The sequence below is a fragment of the Meles meles genome, chromosome 6 (genome assembly GCF_922984935.1).
Source record: "Meles meles chromosome 6, mMelMel3.1 paternal haplotype, whole genome shotgun sequence".
Classification (NCBI taxonomy): Eukaryota; Metazoa; Chordata; class Mammalia; order Carnivora; family Mustelidae; genus Meles; species Meles meles.
The window spans coordinates 49,851,307-49,867,198 of record NC_060071.1 but is presented as its reverse complement, the minus strand read 5'-3'; the positions used below and the strand labels follow the sequence as shown (position 1 = coordinate 49,867,198).

General features: G+C 40.2%; 1 protein-coding gene across 7 annotated transcripts in view; it reads left to right on the top strand.

Moving 5' to 3' along the window:
- Nucleotides 1-6,627: 6,627 nt before the first annotated feature.
- Nucleotides 6,628-15,892, top strand: part of DENND4A (DENN domain containing 4A) — a 124,704-nt gene continuing 115,439 nt past the window's right edge. For all 7 annotated transcript variants that reach the window (XM_046008817.1, XM_046008816.1, XM_046008815.1 and 4 more), the window contains exon 1: nt 6,628-6,885. The gene's annotated coding sequence lies outside the window, so the exon portion shown is untranslated. The remainder of the gene's footprint in view (nt 6,886-15,892) is intronic.

The window sequence follows — 15,892 nt, the reverse complement described above, 5'->3', positions numbered from 1 at the left end:
CCTCTCTCTCTGCTTGCTTCTCCCCCTGCTTGTGTGCTCTCTCTCTCCGTCAAATAATTAAGATCTTAAAAAAAAAAAAATGAGGGTGGGGAAGAGGAGTTGATTACTCACAGGTTCTGACTTTTGTGATTGGTACATGGTGGGTACTATTCAAGAAATTAAAGAATATAGGAGAAACAGGTTAGGCGTAAAGATAATGAGTTTACCCTCAAAAACATTTTGAGTTTCAGGTGCATTTGGGACTGAGCTGTCTGGAGGCAACTGAATATACATTCCCAAGCACAGAAGAGAGATATGTGTTTGTCTCATAGTCTGAGGAATTATACGAGAAACAGAAGTATTTTAAGTTTACTTTTTTCAGTTGCAGGTGTTTCCCTCACCAATAAACAGGGCATCCCTGTTGTTTACCCTTGCAGAACACATGTCTGGGCCAATCAAGAAAAAAGAAAAGACTCTATGTTGTCTGATTTGTTGAGCTTCATGTTTCCAAATATCCTAGCTATAACAACAGGGCTGAGTCCATGAGAAAAGCTGACTCATATTTCCTGCAAGTCAGCACAGATACCCATCCTTCCAAATTATTTGAGCCTTTGGCCACTCCCAAAGAGAATCAAAGTGTAGGAAAAATTTATGAGCATCTCTTTCATTTGTTGAGAAAATTCTAGTTCATCTGTTATTTTTTTCAGAGTTAAAAAAAAAAAAGCTTTTCCTGCTTTTGCCCACCCATATCCCTATGCACCAAATAGGGGTACCCTTACCTTTTGTAGAAAGTCTAGGTTCTCTCAGGATTCATTCAAATGTTCTCTATTTGTCACCTTCCATTCCCACAATCAGAATTAATCACTCCACTCCCCCAGTCTCCACAGCAATAGTCCCACCATTTACTGCAGAACTTCTCATAATGTGATTTTTATTAAAGTGACATGCCTGGGAATATACCTTGTGCCTTAGAGGCATAAGGGGCTTATCTATCTTTGTTTTCCTTTTATGCCCAGCGTAGCACTTTGTGCATAAAATCTGACTGACACAAATTTGTCAAAAGTTACAAAAATATCGTCTTACCATTTAAAGAAAGTCAGGAGGCATAACTGTCTATGGACAATGACAGTTAAAAAAGCCACACTCCGTATAAATGGCTTTCTTTTGCACATCATTTAAAAACTAAAAATTGAAATCAGAAGGACTTGTTGAGAAAGGTAGAAGCATTCACTTGAGGAGGGTGCTGGGAGGTGATAATTTTCAAATTTGTGAAAAAGTGCTGAGTCAAAGATGACTCCTCAGCGGGCCACCAACAGGCTAGAGACAGCAGTGGCTCAGACAGCTAGAGCCCTCCTGTCCCTGGACACCACTCTGAAGGACAACATGACATTTCTCACTATTATTCTTGTGAGTTGTTCAGATAACTTGTCTTTCAAAAGTATTTCATCTGATTTGTGCTTTTAAGAAATAAGTAGATACTGGGGCGCCTGGGTGGCTCAGTGGATTAAGCCTCTGCCTTCGGCTCAGATCATGATCTCAGGGTCCTGAGATTGAGCCCCACATTGGGCTCTCTGTTCAGCAGGGAGCCTGCTTCCCACCCCCCCTGCCTGCCTCTCTGCCTACTTGTGATCTATCTCTCTGTCAAATAAATAAATAAAATCTTAAAAAAAAAAAAAAAAGAAAGAAGTGGATAATTTGACCAGATTTCTAATAAATTTCAGTTTGTGGCTCAAATACACTGGAGTGTCATTCTAACACTTGGTAATGTGTGCTGCTTTGGGGCACATCCAAAGAGTTTCTAAAGATGATAAATCCCTGGTGGAAGGCTTTCTCATCCATAAGGAGGCCCCGTGGCATAGATATCAAGACCACTTTATAGAAGGCTCCAGGTTTTCACTTAAAGACATGGGAAATTTCTGGTATAGCAATTAAAGGTAAATAGATTTAACAGGTGGAAAGGATTAGGCTGTACAATAGCTTGAACTTCCAGAGCTTTAAACTGTTACTGGTTTCAAAGTTTTCCTTCATGCACCATTCAAACCATAGTATTTAAAAATAACTTTTAAGAAGAAAACAGTTTTAAGTGTAAAAAATGGTATAATTTCAGAAATGGCATGAGGCCCAACATCTAAGCCACATTTTTCTATGTGGCCCAGGTCTGCACTGTTAGATCCCTTGCCCAAATCACATTTAGGGTTTAAGTTTGTTTAACTGTGCCTATAATGACATATGCATGGGATGTTGAGAGAACTCAAGATAGGACTGTTAAGGGCTCTGAGGTATTTAAAGTCACTTCCTGAGAATACAGTTAAATACTCTTATTGCTTTTCTACTGCTTTTTAATATGTTCTTTCAGAAAGTGTGTTCTTTGAAAAAAGAATGTTCTTTGATTTAAAAAACAACCAAAACTTCAAACTTTTCAACTTTGGAAACTTTTAAGAATCCCAGTTGATAAACTATCTTTGTAACTATACATCCATAATATTTTCTTATTTTTTTAAAGATATATTTATTTGAGAGAGAGAGAGAGTGCACAGGAGTGGGGGGAGAAGGGGAAGAAGGAGAGAATTTGGAGCAGACTCCCTGCTGAGAAGTGAAGGAGCCCCACCATGCAGGTTCAATCCTACCACCCATGGGATCATGACCTAAGCCAAAACCAAGAGCCTGATGCTTAACCTACTGAGCCACCTAGGTGCCCCATATGTCCATGATATTTTAATTGGCAAAGGTAGATAAAATATTTGTATTTTTTTCACCAATTAAAAGAGTACTTTTTCTTTTTTTAAAAAAAGATTTTATTTATTTGCCAGAAAGAGAGAGAGAGAGAGAGAACACACAGGCAGGCAGAGGCAGCAAGAGAAGCAGGCTCCCTGCTGAGCAAGGAGCCCAACACGGGACTCGATTCCAGTACCCTGGGATCATGACCTGAGCTGAAGGCAGACGCTTAACTGAGCCACCGCTTAATGACTGAGCCACCTAGGCACCACTAAAAGAGTACTTTTTGTTGCGCCTCAAAGAGTAACTGACTAGACAGGGCTCACAGGGATTAAAACCGATGAAAGGCTAAATCTGCATCCAGTGGGGAGAGAACAGGAAGTTTGCAATTGGACTTTTTTTTTTTTTTTACAGTTTTATTGAAATATAATTGACACACAGGGGACTACACATAGCTAAAGTGTGGAACTTGCTAAGTATGACATAGGTATACACCTATGAAACCATCACCACAGTCTAGATAGTGGACATAGCCATCATCCCCCAAATTCTCTTGTGGCCCTTTATACCATAATCTCTCCCTTCAATCACTGACTGGCCTACAGCCATGCCCTCACACTGGGGATAAAAACACTGTGGGTGACACAGGCACCAGGAAGAAGGATCCAGCCTGGTAAAGATATTTAGTTTTTGGTTATATGGAGTGAAAAACTCCATGCATGTAGGATGTGTTTAAAAATAAATTTATTGACTCAGTATTTTCAAATCAAAAACCATCTTGATCTTTTGATCTTTATAACTTTATAGAATGTTTAATTATTTCAAATGTGGCAAAAACTTGCTTCCTTCTTTCTTTCCTTTTTTTACAACATTCCTCACACAAGAGTGATTTTAAAATGATTACCCAGAGCTCTAATCACTTATTTTTTAATGAAAATTAATAGTATCAATTAGACATGCATTTAGAATAGTTGAACATAAATGGAGGGGCACATTGTCTGGGCCATTTTGGAGCAAACGTTTACAAGACCATAGAGCATATTTTATGGTCAGAGAGCACAATTTTTCAGTGCTAAAAATTAATTGGTCCTATATTAGTACTTCTCATTATTATTATGTGTTAACTATCTGAGCTAAAAAGTTACACTAATTCTTATTTCTTGGGTGGTGGTTTCTAAACTTATATGGAATGGTCCACTGAACCATTCAATGGGAGCAAACAATCCTATTGATCACCATTTTGGGGAGGAACTCACCTGATACCTTAAAAAAAACACATGGTTTATAAAGTAGAATAGGAGTTATTGTTTACCGGGGAGAGTTTCAGTTTGGGATGGTGAAGATGTTCTAGTGATGGTTGCATAACAATGTCAATATACTTAATGCCACTGAACTATATACTTAGAAATAGTTAAAATAGTACATTTTATGTAATGTATAATTATCCCAATAAAGAGATAAAAATTGATGTGATAGCAAATTTCACTAGAAAATGCACAGCTAAGCACTTAAAAATACATTTGGAACTACAACATCAATAAACTAAACACTCATGGGCACTCAGCTGGCTTTGTTGGTAGATCATTTGACTCTTGATCTCAGGGTTGTAAGTTCGAGCCCCACGCTAGGGGAGGGTATTACTTAAAAATAAAATCTTTTTTTTTTTTTAAGATTTTTTATTTTATTTATTTGACAGAGAGAGATCCAAAGTAGATAGAGAGGCAGGCAGAGAGAGAGAGAGAGGGAAGCAGGCTCCCTGCTGAGCAGAGACCCCCGATGCAGAACTCTATCCCAGGACCCCGAGATCATGACCTGAGCTGAAGGCAGCGGCTTAACCCACTGAGCCACCCAGGTGCCCCCAAATCTTTTTTTTTTTTTAAGATTTTGTTTATTTATTTGACAGACAGAGATGACAAGTAGGCAGAGAAGCAGGCAGAGAGAGAGGAGGAAGCAGGCTCCCTGCCGAGCAGAGAGCCCAATGCGGGGCTCAATCCCAGGATCCTGGGATCATGACCTGAGCTGAAGGCAGAGGCTTTAACCCACTGACCCACCCAGGCCCCCTAAAAATAAAATCTTAAAAAAAAACCTACACACTTATAACAGTACATATTATTTTCCTTAGTAGCACATTGTACAAAAATGGTTAAGAATGACTGACTTGGATTACCACTTGCAATAAAAAAAACCCCACACCACTAAATGTACTTATCAAATAGCACTGATTAGGCAACTATAAGTAACACTAACAAGACATACAAAACACTTAGAAACAACTTACATTATTTAAAAATTTTCAGTGAAAGTAGTATTTTTCTGCATACAGTCTTATGTGATTGATGCTCATACATTTTTATAAGGAAACTGAAGATTAGAACATATAATTTGACCAACTTAGTGTTGAATAGGCTCAACTTCAGGTTGTTTTGCTTGAAATCCAGTTCTTTGGCCCATATATGCCCAAAATATAGACACAGATGTCATAATGCAAACTGTTCCCAACTTCCTTGCTCTAATGGCTTTCAGTTGCAATTACAGTAAAATCTGATCTTGTTTCTTATTTTCTTAGGCCCTGGGGGAATAGGCCCTCATTCACCTCTCCAGACTCATTCCAGGCTCCTCTTTATACATAAGATTTTCCAGCACCAGACTCCACTCAGTTCTAATAGCCAAGGTCCTTATTACCACAGACCCTTTGCACAGCCATTCCCTCTGCCTTAAACAATTCCCCAGGCCATTTCTCACATTACTGACTCCTCATCCCACAGATGAGCCTTTCCTGACACTCTGTTGTTGTTGTTGTTTTTTAACCTACCCTATTATTTGCTCTCCTAGGATTCTGTTCATAACCTTTGTATATGGTTTCTTCCAAAATGTGTGAAGTATTTATTGTCCCTCTTTTTCCAACTAGTCAGTTCCATGAAAGCAGACTTTTTTCAGTTTCCCTCATGGCTGTTTGCGGTTCAACTAATGTTTGCTGACTGAGCAACAGACTGAATATAATGGAAGAAATGGAGATAGGAAATAGAGCTGTAAACTTGGTTAGTAAAAGGGATAAATGGGGTAAAAGGGACAAATATTCTGCACAATCAAGAAAGCTGATTTGAAACTAGAGGGACTTTCAGGGTCCCATGTCTCCTTCATTTGACCATGGAATAATATCTAACATTCATTGAGTACTTTCAGGCACTACGCTAAGCACTTCACATGTATTACACAATTTAACCTCAGAACAACCCTGTTGCTGTAATCAACCTTTATTACTCTCATTTCTCAGAGGCAGTTTGCCAACAGCCGCTAATGGTGGAGCCATAGCCAGGTTTAAGTAGGCCATATCCCATCAATCCAATGTAATCGACACCCTTTCAGTCAACAATAGGAGTTTTATCAACGTACTTTTCAGAGAACCCCCCTGAATTCCCCATTTTACCTGACCTTCAGAATCTTGGGACCGAAACCTACTAGGTGGTTGCTAACCCCTCAGGGGGTTTTCTGGGGGAATCTGAGCGCTCCTGGTGTAGGAGCAGCCGCTCAAACGGACGCGTGATGCTCTGGCTGGGCAATGTCAGGACGGTCGGGGCTGCTGGGGAGGAAGGAGGAAGCAGGTCAGTTGGCCCAAGACGGATCCTTGAACCTCGGGGTGGTGAAAGGGGAAGGGAAGGTGTTTCTCACCCACGCCCGCCTGAGGCTCGGGATCTCCCCACCGCAGGGGAACCAGCGCACATTTCCTCAACTACTGCTCGCGTCATTGGCCGGGGTGGCTCGGCCCCGCCCACCTTCTCCGCCCTGCTCAGCGTCAGGCGCTAGGACCCCACAGACCTCAACCCGGCCCCGCCCCGCCCCCTGGGGCTGAGCCTGGCTCGCGATTGGTGCTTGGGGGCAGCGATCCCCGCCCCCGCCCCCTCCGTCACCGCCAAGATGGCACCAGTCGCAGCGGCGGTGGCCGCGGCGGCTGGAGCCAGAGAAGGAGGCGGAGGCAGCGGCGGCTGCGAGGGGAGGGGGAGTCCCGTCTGACTGAGACGGCAGGCCTGGGCGGGCGGGGGTGCCGCGCAGGGCGGAGCGCTGGGCTGGGGATGAGCTAAGCGGGTTTAGAGCGCCGCGGCATTCAGCCCCTCGTGTCCCGCCGCCGTCTGGAAGGGACTGGGCACCACTCTCCAAGCTCGACCCGCTGCTCGCGCTGGAGCCAGCGGTGAGGTGAGTGCGGGGGTGGCGGCGCGGACAGCGGTGGCATGTGGAGCTGTCACGGCCCCGAGCGGTGACAGCCGTGGTCGCGGGAGCGGGGTCGGCCGGGTTCGGAGAGGTGGCGCGGATGGCCGCGACCTCCGCCCGGGGGCTTCTTAGAGCCGGACGGTCCTCGGCGGACTGGGTCCGCTCCGGGCTGGCGCGGCGGTATTGAGAGTAGCGCCCGCACCTCTGTGTCGGACTCGTGGGGGCTCCGGTGTTTTCATTCCAGATTTTCTATTCCGGGCTGGTTCGGGGCTCTTGTTGTTAGGAGGTGGGGGTGGGGTGGGGGCGGGGGCGGTGAGAGGGGAGGTCCTGAGCTGGGATTTTGACAAGCTCGTTACGTAAGACGGAGGTGGCCTTCCGGAATCCCACCTGCTCGATATTTTAAACAGGCAGCAGCGGGAGCCTGGAGGGCTCCCAGAGGCCCGATTTTCCTCTCAGGGCTCTGGGTTAGCCACCCCTAGCCCCCGTGGGCTGGGTTAGCGTTCAAGTTGGTCAGTTGCATTTTGTGTGTGTGTGTGTGTGTGTGTGTGTGTGTGCGCGCGCGCGCGCGAGCGCGCGCTCGCTCGCATGTCTGTTTTTGCGGGGGGAAGGGGGTAAATGTTTCTGGTCGCCACCATTCCCTTTGAAGTTTATCGCTTTCGTGGGGTGGAGGGGGAGGAGGAGAAAAAAGAAAAAAGCTTGTGACCCAAAACTGGGTCGCAGCGACAGCTTTTCATTATCGTGCTTTTAAAATGACAGATGTGTTGGAAGATTTTTGTTACTGTTCCAGAGTGCTTTTAATTCAAACGTATGGTTACGCCTGGAGGCTTAGAGAAGGGTTTTTGTCTTACAGGACAGTTATTTGTTGTTTGCAACAACAGGACAGGCATCAGTCAACAGGCATGTATTTATTTGAGGAGAAAACGCGTGTCAGCCAGCTAGAGACTCGTGAGGACAGAAATTGTATTACTCCGTGAATATGTTATTCTTTCAAACGCATTGTACATTAATTAAAATAATAGTCCAAGTGTGTAAGAAGCAATTTTACAAGATTGCAAGCTGTTGTTTGGTATATAGTCTTTATTTTCTGCTTGCTCTAATCTATCTCTTCTCTTGGGGAAAGGAGGCGGAGACACCTGTAAACAGCGTAGCCCAGGTTACACTAATAATCTATTGTAGTACATTTGAGATTATTGTAAAAAGTACTCTCTGGGGGACCTAAGATTAAGTGGTAAGAAAGGACTCTTGGGCAAGTTATTCAGTTTATGTTTAGAGGAGACAGTTCTGGGATCCAGCTTTTGAAAACTTAAGTACACAGAATTTCTGAGCTATTTGAACCCTGTTTGAACTTGTAATGAAATAAAAGATTACATTTGGCTTCTCTTATGGGTACTTTGTTTTGTTTTGGCCAGAATTAAACATTCTGGACAATTTTACTTCATTTTCACAATTTCCCTTTGAACTGCAGCTCTCAGTAGTCCAGACTAGCATATATCATGCCATCATCATCATTATATATATGTTACATAATTTTCTTTTTCTGAATGATTAAAGATAGATTTACTTCATTGTGGAATTTTTAAAGAATGTACTTTTTAGGAAAATTAATTGATCTTGACACCAGCCCAATAGAAATAAGAGTAAATTTTGGCCTGAGCTTTAAGTTTATGTACACAAATTTACACTTCAGAAAAGTGGTGAAGCGATATAAATTTTTTGTTTGTGCATGAGAGGCAGGAAGCTGATGCTGATTTGTTCTGAACTTTTCCACATGAATTACCACTGGCTTAAATAGTTATTGATTCTTAAGCTCCTGGAGCTGTTGGCCTATTTATGGCAGTCTGAATAATATTTAGAATAATTGGAAAGCTATAAGAAGGAATAGAGTATTCATTCAAAAATAAAAATCATGGCAGAATTGTAAAAAACACACAACTTATTTTTTCATTGAGTGATACTACTTACACAACCTTTTTGTTTCCAGAATTCTTCTAAATAGTCTACCTACTGTGGAAACCTAGATTTAAGCACTGATACAGATAGAGATGTATATTACAAATCTTGTATCATTCCTATTTAAATTGATGGCTCATTCCAAGTGGAAAACAAAAGTGCCTCTCGCAGGAAAATTGACTTGTTATTCTTGTCCTCTCTGCTGTCAGAGATTTATCTTGGGGCTTTCCTCTTTCTTACCAGATGTGGAAGATGAGACAGACTAAAGGAAAGCTGATAAAAAAAACTTCCTCTTTGTTTAATACCCTAGATTATTGATCATTGCTTAGTAGAATTTGTGAGTTGGGGAGAAATGAAGCACTCTACACTTTATTAGTGTGTATCTAGTTATCACTTTGAATTCTAAAACAGCAGTGTAGAACTTTATACATAAAAGGATTAATTTATATAGTTTGTTACTGTAGAAGGGAAAAATTTATAATAGTCAAAATGCCATACAATAGAGGAATAGTGAAACAAATGATAATCCATGTGGTAGATACGGTTTTTAAGGGTCCCATTTTCAGAAATATTTACTGACACGAGAAAGTACAGTATAGTGTTGAGAGAAAAGTAAGAATATAAAGAATATACTTTGTTATTATTTATAGTATATCACATATACATGGCAAGAAAATTGGCAGGAAATAAATTTTTTTAAAGGTTTTATTTATTTATTTGAGAGAGAGCAAGAGAAAGCATGAGCTGAGAGAGAGGCAGTTGGAGAGGGAGAAGCAGACTCCCCGCTGAGCAGGGACACGGGGCTCCATCCCAGGACTCTGAGATGATGACCTGAGCTGAAGGCAGATGCTAAACTGACTGAGCCACCCAGGCACCTCAGAAATAAATATTTTAATAAAATATTAAAAGGTGTCTGGTTGATGGGATGATAGGAAGTGTTTATACTTTGTCCTATCTTCTGAATAGTATTACTGTAGTAATGACAAGAGTGACATTGAAAGGTTTTAAGGGTCATAGGAGAAAATCCCAAAAATCCCACAAAATCACTACTCCAGTAGGGAGACTATCTTATGAGTCATTATTAGAAAGCTAACTCAAAGTATGGTGCTTATGCTCTATGCAATAATGGAAGGAGCTAATAATTTAGGTGAAGATACTCTTCTGGTTACCAGCACTGAGCTCCAGAGGTTTTACATATGTAGATGCTTCTATTAATGCACATTGTTACTCTCCAACCTCTTTTCTTTTCTTTTTTTTTTTTTTAAAGATTTTATTTATTTATTTGACAGAGAGAGATCACAAGTAGGCAGAGAGAGTGAAAGGGAAGCAGGCTCCCTGCTGAGCAGAGAGCCCGATGTGGGACTCAATCCCAGGACCCTGAGATCATGACCTGAGCTGAAGGCAGCGGCTTAAACCACTGAGCCACCCAGGCGCCCCTCCAACCTCTTTTCTATTTGGATCTTACACCCAAACTGTTTTATATTGATAGTGCCACCTATTGATGGACTGCTTCACTGAGTCTTTCCCTCTTCACCCCGTCAGTCAGTAGATAGCAGTCTTGGAATATTTATGAGGTGCCAGGTATTTTGCTAGTCACTGAAGATACAGAGGTAAATGGAACATCATTTCTGACCTGAAACTCTGGTTGAGAACACTTTCTTTCTTCCTTGGACCAGCAGTGCATACTGTGTAGTCTGCTTTTCCTGTTCACTGCTCATGCCCTGGTACCGCAGTCAGTATCTTTTTGCTGGTGCTCATATCCTCTTTTAACTTTCTTTATGGGAAAATGTTTTGAGGTCCAAACAACCAATTTACAAATAAGGTTTTGGAACATTACTTGATTGTATGTTGGAGAATCTTATATTCAGAACGACTGCTGTTACTGTTATTTTCAAAGTGTGTGATTCTCAGTGCCTCGTTTCCTTCTTTTAAAAAGCACAAACAAGTAGAAACCAATAGGGAGAAGAGACAAACTATCAAGAAAAAAGGTGGAGAGATATCAAAGGGGTTTTCCTGCTGGTGCTATACTTTATTCACTAAGAATAGTGAGTCATCAAAATGTATTGTAAGAGAAACTATTTCTGCTGTACTTTTAGTATCTCTTTGGATCCATATAAAAATGCATTTTCCATGTACATATATACATAAAGTCACAGTTTACCTGTTTTCATTTCCAAATAAAAGCTAAAATAGGGAGATTGGAAATTTCTTAAATTTCTTTTTATTTTTATGGTAATATTTTATAGATGATACATTTTCTTGAAAAGCTTTAAAGATACAAAAAAGTAGTAAGCACACATATACTCATCATACAAAATGTTAACATTTTTTCATTTTTGTTTCAGATGTATTTTTAATATAAAAAAACTATGTATATTGGGATGCCTGGGTGGCTCAGTGGATTGAACCTCTGCCTTCTGCTGAGGTCATGATCTCAGGGTCCTGAGATTGAGACCCGCATTGGGCTCTGTGTTCAGCAGGGAGCCTGCTTCCCCTGCTTTCTCTGCCTGCCTCCCTGTCTACTTGTAATCTCTCTCTCTCTCTGTGTCAAATAAATGAATAAAATCTTAAAAAAAAAAAAAAAACTATGTATATCATAGTTATCACACTGAATGCTTAAAGAGCAGATAGAACTTTATACTGTACTTGAACATCGCTAATAAAGTTAAAGTCCTTTTTGTGCTCCTCAGTTTCATTCTCCCTCCATCCCTCTTCATATCCCCTCCCAAAGGCAATTGTTATGATAAATTTGATGTGTATCCTTCTGTTTTACCTTTTAATAAACTTTACATATGAACAGTACATGGCATTGCCTTCAATGCTTTTGGAGAGCTGTGGGCTTTGGAGCCATACTCCCTTGATTTAAATCTGGACTCTGCTACTTAATAGTTTTGTGACCTTAGGAAAATTTTTAAATCTTCCACGCCTCCTCATCTATCAGATAGGAATAATAGATCTGCCTACCTCATAAGTTTGTTGTAGAAAGCAAGTGAGTCTATTTATATAAGGTGCTTAAAACTGTGCCTGCCCCCCACTTTTTAAAAAAAGATTTATTTATTTATTTGACAGGCAGAGATCACAAGTAGGCAGAGAGGCAGGCAGAAAGAGAGGAGGGAAAGCAGACTCCCCGCTGAGCAGAGAGCCTGATGCAGGGCTCATCCCAGGAGCCTGAGATCATGACCTGAGCCTAAGACAGAGGCTTAACCCACTGAGCCACCCAGGTGCCCGCCCCCCCACTTTTTTTAAGTGCTGGATAATTTAAGCAGCTGCTGATATGATTTTATCATGGTATACATATTTTGAAACTTTAAATTTTTACCCCCCTCTGCCATTCTTCTTGGCCCTTGTAGGTCTGGCTCATTTGTGTTGACTGGTGTGTAGTGTTCCACGAGAGGATATACTGCAATTTATCATTCTATTGATGAATGCTGATTGTTTTCATTTTTGATGTTTTATAACAGTGCCTTGTGAACATCCTTGTATCTCCTGAAGAGCACATATCAGTGTTTCTCCAGGTCATGTATCTGATCCTCAAATTGCAGGGTCTTAAGATATATGCATCTTTCTCTATACAGAATATTTATATGATGTTGACAAACATTTTCTGTTCCTCCATACCAACAGTTATGTTGTCAGACTTTTGATTTTTTTCCAATCTGATTGGTGTGAAATGGCGTTTCATTTTCTATTTTTATTTCCTTTCATCTTTTCTTATATATGAGCATTTTTGGTTGTCACTTGAGTGATTTGCTTGTACCTGTCCTTTACGCATTTTCTGTTGGGCTGTTTTTTGTTCTGTGCTGTAGGAGGTTGTTTTTTTTTAATGTATTCAAGATATTTACAAATGTTAGTGAAGTTTGTTTGTTGGTAAAGTTTGTTTGTATTTGTGTTTTGAAGTTTCCAAATTTCTTGAACAATGACCATTATGGACTTAAGTTATTGTGAATTTTACGCTATAGTATATTATTAGTCAACTTCACAATGTACTTTCTTAAAATATGTATCTACGTTCTTCTCTTCCTGAAACTATGAGGAAATGTAATGTACTGTAAATATATTTTACCTAAAACTATTTAAACTTTTTGGACTTCAAAAGCCAGGTAGAATTTTTATTAATATAATTAGTACCACAATTTTTCTTCCGTCCAAAATATGAGTCCTCTGGAGGAGAGTTTTCTGCTTCTAAAGTGCTTACCAACTAAGGAGTAAGAATGTGCACATATTAAATGGCCATAGGCACTTACATGTACAATATGGTAAACTATTCATCAATGTTGAGATTATTTTGCACAGTACTAGTACTAACTGTATTTCTGTTTTCGTCCAACCTACTATATGACGTAAAGGACCAAAATCAATCTGATTAAGATAATAGCTTCCCTATTATTATCATTTTAAATAAACTTAATTTGGAGTAGTTTTATATTTATAGAAAAGTTGCAGGGAGTTACCATGTACCCTGCACCAAATTTTCCCTGTTGTTAATATCTGACATTTCTTTGTAACATTTATAAGGAACCAATATTGGAACATTACTATTTGTTGGTAATAGTAATATTGGAACATTACTATTAACTAAAGTCCATGTTTTACTTGGAATCATTAGTTTTAACTAATGTCCTTTCTGGATTCCAGAATCCCGTCCATAATACCACGGTACATTTAGTCGTCACGTTTCCTTTGGCTCCTCTGGGCTGTACTGACTTTTTCCATTTTCCTTGTTTTGATGGCCTTGACAGTTTTGAGGAGTTTGGGTCAGATATTTTGTAAAGCGTCCCCCAGTTTGGGTTTGCATGATATTTTTCTCAGAGTTAGACTGGGGTTTGGGTTTGGGAAAGGACGACCACAGAGGTAAAATTCTGTTCTATCTCTATATCTATATCTATATCTATATCTATATCTATATCTAAATATCAAGGGTACATACTATCAATATGACTTATCAGTGATATTTTTAACCTAAGTCACCTGGTGGAAGCAATGTTTGTTTCTCTACTGTAAAATTTTCCCATACTTTATTTTTTGGGAGCAAATCACTAAGTGGAGACCATACTTAGTGGGTGGGGAATTAAGTTCCCACTCCTTGGTGGGGAAGTATCAGCAAAATTATTTGGAATTCTTCTGTAAGGGAAATTTTTCTCTTCCCTCCATTTATTTATTTATTCAGTCCATATGGAGTCAAGGATACTCATTTTATAACTTTGGGTTATTATCCTATACTACTTAATTTTGTTGTTTAAATTGTTCTACCTCTTTCAGGTTAGTTCCTGTGACCAATAGGACATACACTATTGTTTTGTGTTTTTTAGCACTTCTTTACTTTCTGGTACTATAAGGTGCTCCAAACTCATCTGCGTATTCCCTGCCTCAGCCCTGCAATCAATCTTTCTCCAAGGATCCCTGGTTTCTTCTATTAGAGAATATTAGAAACCAAGATCTGGGCCCTGGATGTGCTCATTGCTGCCGGGATATCATTGTTTCTTGGCCTTCTCAGGGCACAGACCTAGGAAATGTATGTATGCACCTTAATCCACATATACAAGTATACAGCTATTTTTGTATCTATCCATGTGTATCTATGTGAAGCTAAACATGAATTTATACTCTTAATCTTTGACTCTACTTCAGTACCGTCTGGTTCATTCTAGCTATACCTCCTTGCTTATATATAACCTCCCTCTCCAAGAGTAAGAAACCTGACTCTCACCATCTGCCATCCATTTACTTATTTGGTCAGTCAGTCCTGTCATACATAAACAAGATAAGCAACTATACCAACTAGAGCATTTTCATGTATAGTTCTTTTGTCTTTAGTCTTAGAGTTTCCAGTCAAGCACTGTTTTCCACAGTTATGTAGGTCAGAACTTTTCAGAACCTTTTTTCGCTTGTCCTCCACATTTTAATTTTACTTTTTATAAATTAGTCTAAGTTACATAGTAATTACATCTTACCAGAAATTTATCAAAATTTATCAAAAAGTTACCAAAATTTCCCTTGCTTAATTATGTAGTCTTTGTTCTATATGCCCCCTCCCCCACTTTTGTGGTAAAAAAATAAAAATTGAAAAATAAAATAAAATCCACAGTCTGTGAAAGTGGTATTTCTTGAGGTATAGCCAGAAAGTTATTCCTACATTTGTTTGTTGACATCTTTATGATTTGGACTGAGAGTTTTTATAACTTCAAATATATTTTTAAATTTTTTATTAACACATAATGTATTATTAGCCCCAAGGGTACAGGTCTGTGCATCGCCAGGTTTATACACTTCACAGCACTCACCATAGCACATACCTTCCCCAATGTCCATAACCACACCACCCTCTCCTCCCGCCCCCCTCCCCCACCGGCAACCCTCAGTTTGTTTTGTGAGATTAAGAGTCTCTTATGGTTTGTCTCCCTCCAGATCCCATCTTGTTTCATTTACTCTTTTCCTACCCCTCAAACCCCCTATGTTGCCTCTCAACTTCCTCATATCAGGGAGATCATATGGTAATTGTCTTTCTCTGATTGACTTATTTCGCTCATTCCATCCACATCATCGCAAATGGCAAGATTTCATTTCTTTTGATTGCTGCATAGTATTCCATTATATATATATACCACCTCTTCTTTATCCATTCATCTGTTGATGGACATCTGGGTTCTTTCCATAGTTTGGCTATTGCGGACATTGCTGCTCTAAACATTCGGGTGCACGTGCCCCTTCGGATCACTACATTTGTATCTTTAGGGTAAATACCCAGTAGTGCGATTGCTGGGTCATAAGGTAGCTCTATTTTCAACTTTTTGAGGAACCTCCATGCTGTTTTCCAGAGTGGTTGCGCCAGCTGGCATTCCCACCAACAGTGTAGGAGGGTTCCCCTTTCTCCGCATCCTCGCCAGCATCGTTTCTTGACTTGTTAATTTTAGCCATTCTGACTGGTGTGAGGTGGTATCTCATTGTGGTTTTGATTTGTATTTCCCTGATGTTGAGTGATGTGGAGCACTTTTTCATGTGTCTGTTGGCCATCTGGATGTCTTCTTTGCAGAAATGCCTGTTC